The 9,171-nt window shown below is 38.4% G+C and overlaps 1 pseudogene; it reads right to left on the bottom strand.

Moving 5' to 3' along the window:
• Positions 1–599: 599 nt before the first annotated feature.
• Positions 600–727, bottom strand: LOC132421381 (U4 spliceosomal RNA; annotated as a pseudogene).
• Between the last annotated feature and the right edge of the window lie 8,444 nt (positions 728–9,171).

Genomic DNA, 9,171 nt, shown 5'->3' with positions numbered 1-9,171 from the left:
CTTCTTTTTTTTTTTTTTTGCCATGTCTAAACTTTCTCTAAATGTCACACCCAGTATTTTGCTATGTTTGAAGTACCTTTAAACCTGTTTTCCTGTCCTCTAGTCTGACTGCTCTTTTCTTCTCTGCTTACCTGAACTATTATCTGTCCTTGTGCCTAGTCTTTTCCTCTTCAGCTCACTTCCCACACTGATCCTCTGATCCTTCCCTGGTTGATTGGTTGTTTTTAACATTTGTGCTCCTTAATTCCTGTGGAAGAAACCTCAACGTCCTTAGTTTGGGATACAGGACCGTTAACAATCTAATGGCAACCTCATTTCCAGTGCATTCCCCGTCTTCCAACTTAGACTGCACTCTAGTCAAATCAGGCTACTTACTGTTTGCCAACCAGGCCCGGTCTTGGCTGCCATCATTCCCCACGTCTCTGCTTGGTGAAATCCTACACGCATTTTAGGATTTCTGTCCATTTGGCTGTGGATTCTCTCCTGAAACGTCCCTCACCATTAGAAATATTACTCCGTCCCTACTCTCGGTTCCAGAGTCCTCACTTGCTCCTTGTTCAGTACTTAACATACTGTGTCATAATTATATACCCCTGTCTCCAACGAGTTGGTAATCTTCCCATGGAGAGACCCAAGCCCCAGAATTCTAAAGGGCTCGATTCTCAATTAGCAATAATTGCGCCTCAGATAAACCTCATTGGCTACGATACTGCCACTGCGCAAAGCTAGGGCTCGATTCTCTACCAGTGTTTCTCAAAGTGTGTCTTAGAACACTCATTCTGCTGGATGTTAATCGACATTATATAGTGCTTATAGTGTTGTCAGTGCTGCTGTAAATACTTTGCATGTAGGTAGGTATTATTATTATCCATTTTATAGATGAAGAAACTAATAGCTAATAAGTGGGAGCGCTAGCTAGGATTCAAATGCAGGCAGTATTGTTCCAAAGGCCATGCGCGTAACCTGACATGATTTGAACCTATGACATCACACTATATTGTCCCTCAGTTTAATAGGTATTATATGATACAGGGATTTGTTTGTTTTTTTTTCTGTACACGGGTTTCTCACTGTAGTGGCCTCTCCCGTTGCGGAGCACAGGCTCCAGACGTGCAGGCTCAGCGGCCATGGCTCACGGGACCAGCCGCTCCGCGTCATGTGGAATCTACCCGGACCGGGGCACGAACCCGAGTCCCCTGCATCGGCAGGCGGACTCTCAACCACTGCGCCACCAGGGAAGCCCCAAGAGTTTTAAGAATGAATGCCCTATTTAATAAACACTGGGTTAAGCAAGTTTAAATAGGTGGATCTTTGCTTCTTGGAGCTTTTCATATGTTAATACACATTGTGAATTTCCAAGAGGAGGCTGTAGTTAACAGCATTTCTCACACCATCTCAGCTACCAAACCCTATTGTTTCCCATAGATTACTTATCTTTCAGGTTAATGTCTGTGCAGTATAATTTGGAAAATATTGCTTTAGATCAGTTTTTCCAAATTCATACCACATTGTAACTTAATAAATTATCCAAATTTTAAACTGGACTATTGTAATAATATATGTGAATATTATATATTTATCACATTCTTTTTTTACCTTCAGTTTTACTGAGATATAATTGACATACATCACTGTATAAGTTCAAGGTGTATAGCATAATTGTTCAACTTCTATACATTGTGAATTGATTACTGTAGTAAGATTAGTTAGCATCCATCATGTCATATAGGTACAATAAAAAGAGGCAGCAAAAAAACCCTTTTTTTCTCGTTATTATGGGAACTGTTAGGATTTATTCTCAACAATTTTCATTTATTCCATACAGCTGTGTTAACTATGATGGTCATCATGTGTATGTTACATCCCTCATACTTATTTTTCTTATAACTGGAAGTTTATACCTTTTGACTATCATCTCCCCCTCCCTGCTCCTGCCTCTGGTAACCACAAATCTGATCTCTTTTATGAATGTTGGTTTTTTTTAATTCCAAAAGTGAGATCATACAGTATTTGTCTTTCTCTGTCTGACTTATTTCACTTAGCATAATGCCCTCAAGGTCCATCCATGTTATTGCAAATGGGAGGATTTTTTCATTTTTTTATAGCTGAATAATATTCCATGGTATGTATATGTGTGTGTGTGTGTGTGTGTATGTATATCACAACTTCTTTATCCATTCAGCCATTGATGTTTCCATGTCTTGTTATTGTAAATAATGCTACTATGAACATAGGGGTGCAGATATCATTTTTTATTTATTTTTTTATTTTATTTTATTTTTTTTTATTTTTATTTTTTGCAGTACGCAGGCCTCTCGCTGCTGTGGCCTCTCCCATTGCAGAGCACAGGCTCCGGACGTGCAGGCTCAGTGGCCATGGCTCACGGGCCTAGGTGCTCCGTGGCATGTGGGATCTTCCCGGACCGGGGCACGAACCCGTGTGCCCTGCATCGGCAGGCGGACTCTCAACCACTGCGCCACCAGGGAAGCCCTGATATCATTTTAAAAATAAATTTATTTATTTATTTATTTATTTTTGGCTGCGTTGGGTCTTCGTTGCTGTGCGCAGGCTTTCTCTAGTTGCGGCAAGCAGGGGCTACTCTTCGTTGCGGTGCGCAGGCCTCTCACTGCGTTGGCTTCTCTAGTTGCAGAGCACAGGCCCCGGGTGCACAGGCTTCAGTAGTTGTGGCACGCGGGCTCAGCAGTTGTGGCTTGCGGGCTCTAGAGCGCAGGCTCAGCAGCTGTGGGGCACGGGCTTAGTTGCTCCACGGCATGTGGGATCTTTCCGGACCAGGGCTCGAACCCGTGTCCCCTGCATTGGCAGGCGGATTGTTAACCACTGTGCCACCAGGGAAGTCCCCAGATATCATTTTGAGTTAGTGTTTTCATTTCTTTTGGATATATTCCTTGAAGTGAAATTGCTGCATCATATGGTAGTTCTATTTTTGAGGATCCTCCATACTGTTTTCCACATGTACCAGTTTATAGTGCACAAGGTTTCCCTTTTCTCCACATCCTCATCAAGCATTTATTATTTCTTGTCTTTTTATAATTGCCATTCGAACAGGCAGGAGTTGATATTGTGGTTTTGATTTGTGTTTCCCTAATGACTAATGATGTTTTTTCATGTACCTGTTAGCCATTCATATACTGTATTTGGAAAAATGTCTGTTCAGGCCTCTTGCTCATTTTAAAAATTGGATTATTGGTTTTTGTGCATTGAGTTGTATAAGTTGGTTATATATTTTGGATATTAACCCCTTATCAGATGTATGGTTCACAAATGTTTTTCCCCATTCTGTAGATTGTCTTTTAATTTTGTGGATGATTTCTTTCACTGTGCAGAAGCTTTTCAGTTTGATGTAATCCCATTTACTTATTTTTGATTTTGTTCCTCTTGCTTTATGTGTCATATCTAAAAAATCATGATCCTTGGATCCATGTCAAGGAGCTTTTTCTCTATGTTTTCTTCTAGGTGTTTCGTCGTTTCACGTCTTACATTTAAGTCTTTAATCCATTTTGAGTTAATTTTGGTGTATGGTATAAGATAGGAGTCTAGTTTCACGCTTTTACATGTGACTATCCAATTTTCCCAGCACTATTTATTGACAAGACTGTGTTTTCTCCATTGGGTATTCTTGGCTCCCTTGTCAAATATTAGTTGACTGTATATGCTTGGGTTTATTTCTGGGCTCTTGATTCTGTTCCATTTATCTATTTATCTGTTTATATGCCAGTACCATACTGCTTTGATTACTATAGCTTTATAGGATAGCTTGGAATCAGAAAGTGTGATGCCTCCTGTTTTGTTTTTCTTTCTTAGGATGGCTTTGGCCATTCAGGGTCTTTTTAGTTCCATATAAATTTTAGGATTGTTTTTTCTACTTCTCTAAAAAATGCCATTGGAATATTGATAGGGATTGCATTGACTCTGTTGATGGCTCTTGGTGGTATTGACACTTTAACAATATTAATTTTTCCAATCCGTGAACATGGGATCTATATCCATTTATTTGTGTTATCTTTGATGTCTTTCATCGGTGTCTTGTAGTTTTTGGATTTTAGATCTTTCACCTCCTTGGTTAAATTTATTCCTAAGTATTTTGTTGTCTCCAATGCTATTGTAAATGGAATTGTTTTATTTCTTTTTCGGATAATTTGATGTTATAGAAATGCTACATGACTTTTGCATGCTGATTTTGTATTCTGCAACTTTACCACATTTGTTGATTAGATATAACAGGTTTTTTTGGTGGAGTCTTTAGGATTTTCTAGATATAAAATCATGTTGTCTGAAAATAGACACAGTTTTACTTCTTCCTTTCCAATTTTGATGCCTCATATTTCTTTTTCTTGCCTGATTACTCTGGCAAGAACTTCTAGTACTATGTTGAGTAGGAGTGGTGAGAGTGGGAATCCTTGTCTTGTTTCTGTTCTTAGAGGTAAAACTTTCAGTCTTTCACCATTGAATATGATTTAGCTGTGGGATTATCATATATGGCCTTTATTATGTTGAGGTACATTCCTTCTATTCCTAATTTGTTAAGAATTTTTATCATTAATGGATGTTGAATTTTGTCAAATGCTTTTTCTACATTTATTGAGATGATCATATGATTTTTTCTTTCATTCTAGTAATGTGGTATCACATTGATTTATGTGTGTTGAACCATCCTTTCATCTCAGGTATAAAACCCTCTTGATCATGATGAATGATACTTTTTATGTGCTTTTTGATTTGATATTATTTTATTGAGAAATTTTGCATCTATATTCATGAAGGATATTGGTGTGTTGTTTTCTGGTAGTGTCCTTTCTAGCTTTGGTATGAGGGTAATGCTGCCCTTGTAAAATGAGTTTGGGAGTGTTCCCTCCTCTTTGGTTTTTTGGAAGAGTTTGAGAAGGATTGGCTGAAGCCTTCTTTAAATGTCTGGTAAAATTCACCAGTGAAGCCATCTGGTTCTGGACTTTCTTCACTGGGGTATTTTTGATTACTGATTCAATCTCCTTATTAGTAGTTGGTCTATTCAGACTTTCTATTTCTTCCTGAATCAAACTCATAGTTTGTATGTTTCTAAGAATTTTTCTATTTCTTCTAGGTTGGCCAGTTTGCTAGCATATAGTTGTTCATAGTAACCTCTTATGATCCTTTGTATTTTTGTGGCATCAGTTGTAATGTCTCCTTTTTCATTTCCTTTTTTTTAAAAAAAATATTTATTTATTTTTGGCTGTGTCAGGTCTTAGTTGCGGCATGTGGGATCTTTCGTTGTGGCGCACGGGCTGTTGCAGCATGCGGGCTTCTCTCTAGTTGCAGCGTGTGGGCTCTCTAGTTGTGGCAGGTGGGCTCCAGAGTGCATGGGTTCTGTAGTTGTGGCACGTGGGCTTAGTTGCCCCCACAGCGTGTGGGATCTTAGTTACCCAACCAGGGATCGAACCCCCATCCCTTGCATTGGAAGGTGGATTTTTAACTGCTGGACCACCAGGGAAGTCTTGTCCTTTCTCATTTCTAATTTTCTTGCGTGGGTCCTCTCTTCTTTCCTTGATTAGTCTAGTTAAAAGTTTGTCAACTTTGTTTATCTTTTCAAAGAACCAATTCTTAGTTTGGTTAATCTTTTTGATTGTTTTCCTGTTATTTCATTTATTTCTGCTCTGGTCTTGATTATTTCCTTCCTTTTGCTAACTTTTGGCTCGGTTTGTTCTTCTTCTAGTTCCTTAAGGTGTAGAGTTAGGTTGTGTATTTGGAATCCTTCTTCCTTCTTAATATAGACATTTATTACTATGAAATTCCGTTTTAGAACTGCTTTTGCTGTATCCCATAAGTTTTGATACGTTGTGTCTCCGTTTTTGTTTACCTCAAGATACTTTTTAATTTCACCTTTGATCTATTGGTTGTTTAGAAGAGTGTTATTTAATTTCCATGTTTTTATGAAACTTTCAGTTTTCCTCTTGTTATTGATTTCTAGTTTCATACCATTGTGGTCAGAGAAGATACTTGGTATGATTTCAGTGTTCTTCAATTTGCTAAGGCTTGTTTTGTGGCCTAACATGTAGTTTATCCTAGAATATGTTCCTATGTGCACTTGAGAAGAATGTGTATTCTGCTTTGTAGGATGGAATGTTCTATATAGGTCTGTTAGGTCCATTTGGTCTATAGTGTTCAAATTCACTGGTTCCTTATTGATTCTCTGTCTGGATAATCTATTCATTTTTAAGAGTAGGGTATTTAAAGTCCCCAACTATTATTGTATTGCCATACATTTTCTTTTAGCTCTTCTACAATTTTTGCTTTATATATTTAAGTGCTCTGGTGTTGGGTGCATAAATATTTAGTTGTTATATCTTCTTGATGTATTGACCCCTTTATCATTATATAATGGCCTTCTTTGTCTCTTTTTACCATTTTCAGTTTAAAGTCTAGTTTGTCTGATATAACTGTAGTTACCCTTTTTTGGTTTGGTTTGGTTATGCTTTGCTTGAAATATCTTTTTCTATCCAATCACTCTCAGTCTCTGTGTGTCTTTAAGGCTAAAGTGAGTCTCTTGTGGCAGCATATCATTGGATCTTGTTTTTTCTTTTCAAAATCCATTCAGCCATCCTTTGTCTTTTGAGTGGAGAATTTAATCCATTTACATTTAAAATAATTATTGATAAGTAAGGTCTCACTATTGCCATTTTATTAATTGTTTTCTGGTTGTTTTGTAAGTCCATTGTTCCTTGTTTCTTATCCTGCTGTCTTTTTCTGCGTTTTGATGTCTTCTGGTATCACTATGCTTTGACTTCTTTGTCACGTTCTTTTGTGTAATTACTACAGGTTTTTTCACTTATGGTTACCATGATGCTTACATAAAATATCCTAAAATTATAACACCCAAATTTAAACTAGTAACATAGCTTCAATAGAATTCCTATGCTTTACACTTTTATTTCTCCCCCTCACATATTAGGTTATTGATGTTACAGTTTACATATATTTTATATTGTGTAACTAAGAACAGATCATTGTAGTTTTGGTTATTTTTACTATTTTTTTTAACTTTTAGAGTTGTAAGTGAATTATGTACCACTATTGCCTTATTATAAAATCTATCTTTGACTATATATTTACTATTACCAGTGAGTTTTACACTGCCTTATGTCTTTATGATGTTAACTAGTGTTCTTTTATTTCCACTCAGATAATTCCATTAGCATTTCTTGTAAGGCAGTTCTAGTGGTGATGAATTCCCTCAGCTTTTGTTTGTTTGGGAAAGTCTTTATCCTTCATTTATGAAGGACAGTATTCTTGGTTGACAGTTTTTTTCTTTCAAAATTTTGAATATGTCATCCCATTCTCTTCTGGCCTGAAAAGTTTCTGCTAAGATAATCTGTTGGTAGTCCTATGGGGTGCTCTTGTATGTAACGTCTTTCTTTTTTCTTACTGCTTTAAAAAATCTTTTTTGTCTTTGACTTTTGACAATTTAATCATAATGTGTATTGGTGTAGGTTCACCCTGTTTGGGATCATTTGGGCCTGTTGTATCTGGATGTTTAGTTTGGAAGTTTTTAGCCATTATTGCTTTAAATATACTTTCTGTCTCTTTCTCTTCTGGAATTCCCATGATGTGAATATTTTCTTTTCATTGTGTCCCATAAGTCTGTAGGCTTTCTTCACTAGTTTTCATTCTTTTTTTTTTTTTTGCTCTGACTGGATAATTTAAATGTCTTATCTTCCAGGTCATTGATTCATTCTTCTGCATGGTTGAGTCTGCTTTTGAAGCTCTCTGTTGAATTCCTCAGACACTTTTTGTATTTTTCAGCTCAAGAATTTCTATTTGTTTGTTCTTTTTTGATGGTTTCTCTTTCTTTGTTGAACTTCTCATTTTGTTAACTTCTTGTTTTGTTAATACATTGTTTTCCTAATTTCATTCAGTTGTTTTTATTTTCTTGTATTTCACTAAACTTCTTTAGGGGGATTATTCTGAATTCTTTGACAATTCATAGGTCTTTATTTCTTTAAGGTCAGTTATTTGAGCTTTATTAATTTCTTTTGGTGGTGTCATATTTTCCTGATTTTTTAATAATCCTTGATTCCTTACGTTGGTGTCTCCTTTTCCAGACTTTGCAGGTTTGCTTTGGTAGAGATAGTTTTTATCATTAGCTCAGTTTGGGTTTTTACACATGTCTGCTGGTAATGTCCTTGGACAGGTGGGGCCTGCTGTAAGGTCTGATTTTGGTGAGGCAACTGTTTGAACTGTGAGGTTGGGGTGAGGGGTGTGTGCCACTGGCTGAGAACAGCTGGATAGAACTGCTAGCTTGTTCCCTGTCCAAGTGAGGCTGTAGGATGGGCTTTGTGGTTGCCTGGATTCTCTGGTCAGGCTTACTAGATGGCCAGGACTGGGTACTATGCTCAGCAGTAGGTGGGGCTAAGAGTTAGCTTCCCTGCAGTTTGAGGACCTGAATCAGGCAAGAGTGTACACTGAATATTTCTGGTCAGGTGATTCCAAGGCTTTGCTCTGCATAGAGGGAAAGCCATGGGCTGTGCTCTTTGTTCAGGTGTCACTGTAAGAAGGGCTGTTGGGTGGGCTACGCAGCTTGCTGCGTGCTCTGGTAAGACTGTCTGGTCTGGCAGGCTGAAGGCTGTATCCAGTAATGAGTGGGGTTATGAATTAGTTTCTCTGTCTGGGCACAACAGAAGCAGCTCCAAGGCTGCTAAGGTTCTCTGTGATCTTGGTGCAAGCTAACCCATGCCCCAGGTGGTCCCCTGGCTGAACAGGGCCACTGGTTTTGTTTTTTTGTTTTGTTTTTTAAATTTATTTTTGGCTGCGTTGGGTCTTTGTTGCTGCGCGTGGGCTTTCTCTAGTGGCGAGCAGGGTCTACTCTTTATTGCGGTGCGTGTGCTTCTCATTACGGTGGCTTCTCTTGTTGTGGAGCAAGGGCTCTAGGTATGCGGGCATCAGTAGTTGCAGCATGTGGGCTCAGTAGTTGTGGTGCACAGGCTTAGTTGTGCCTTGGCATGTGGGATCTTCCCACACCAGGGCTTGAACTCGTGTTCCCTGTAATGGCAGGCAGATTCTTAACCACTGTGACACTAGGGAAGTCCCGGGCCACTGGCTTTGCTTTGGGGGTGATCAGCTCTGCCTACCTGCCTCTTGGCTCAAGCATTCCTGGGTTATGCAGCAGGTTCCAGGTGTTCT

This window comes from Delphinus delphis, chromosome 2, assembly GCF_949987515.2.
Source record: "Delphinus delphis chromosome 2, mDelDel1.2, whole genome shotgun sequence".
NCBI lineage: Eukaryota > Metazoa > Chordata > Mammalia > Artiodactyla > Delphinidae > Delphinus > Delphinus delphis.
Note: the sequence above shows the minus strand (reverse complement) of the source record. Positions and strands in the feature narration are given on the sequence as shown.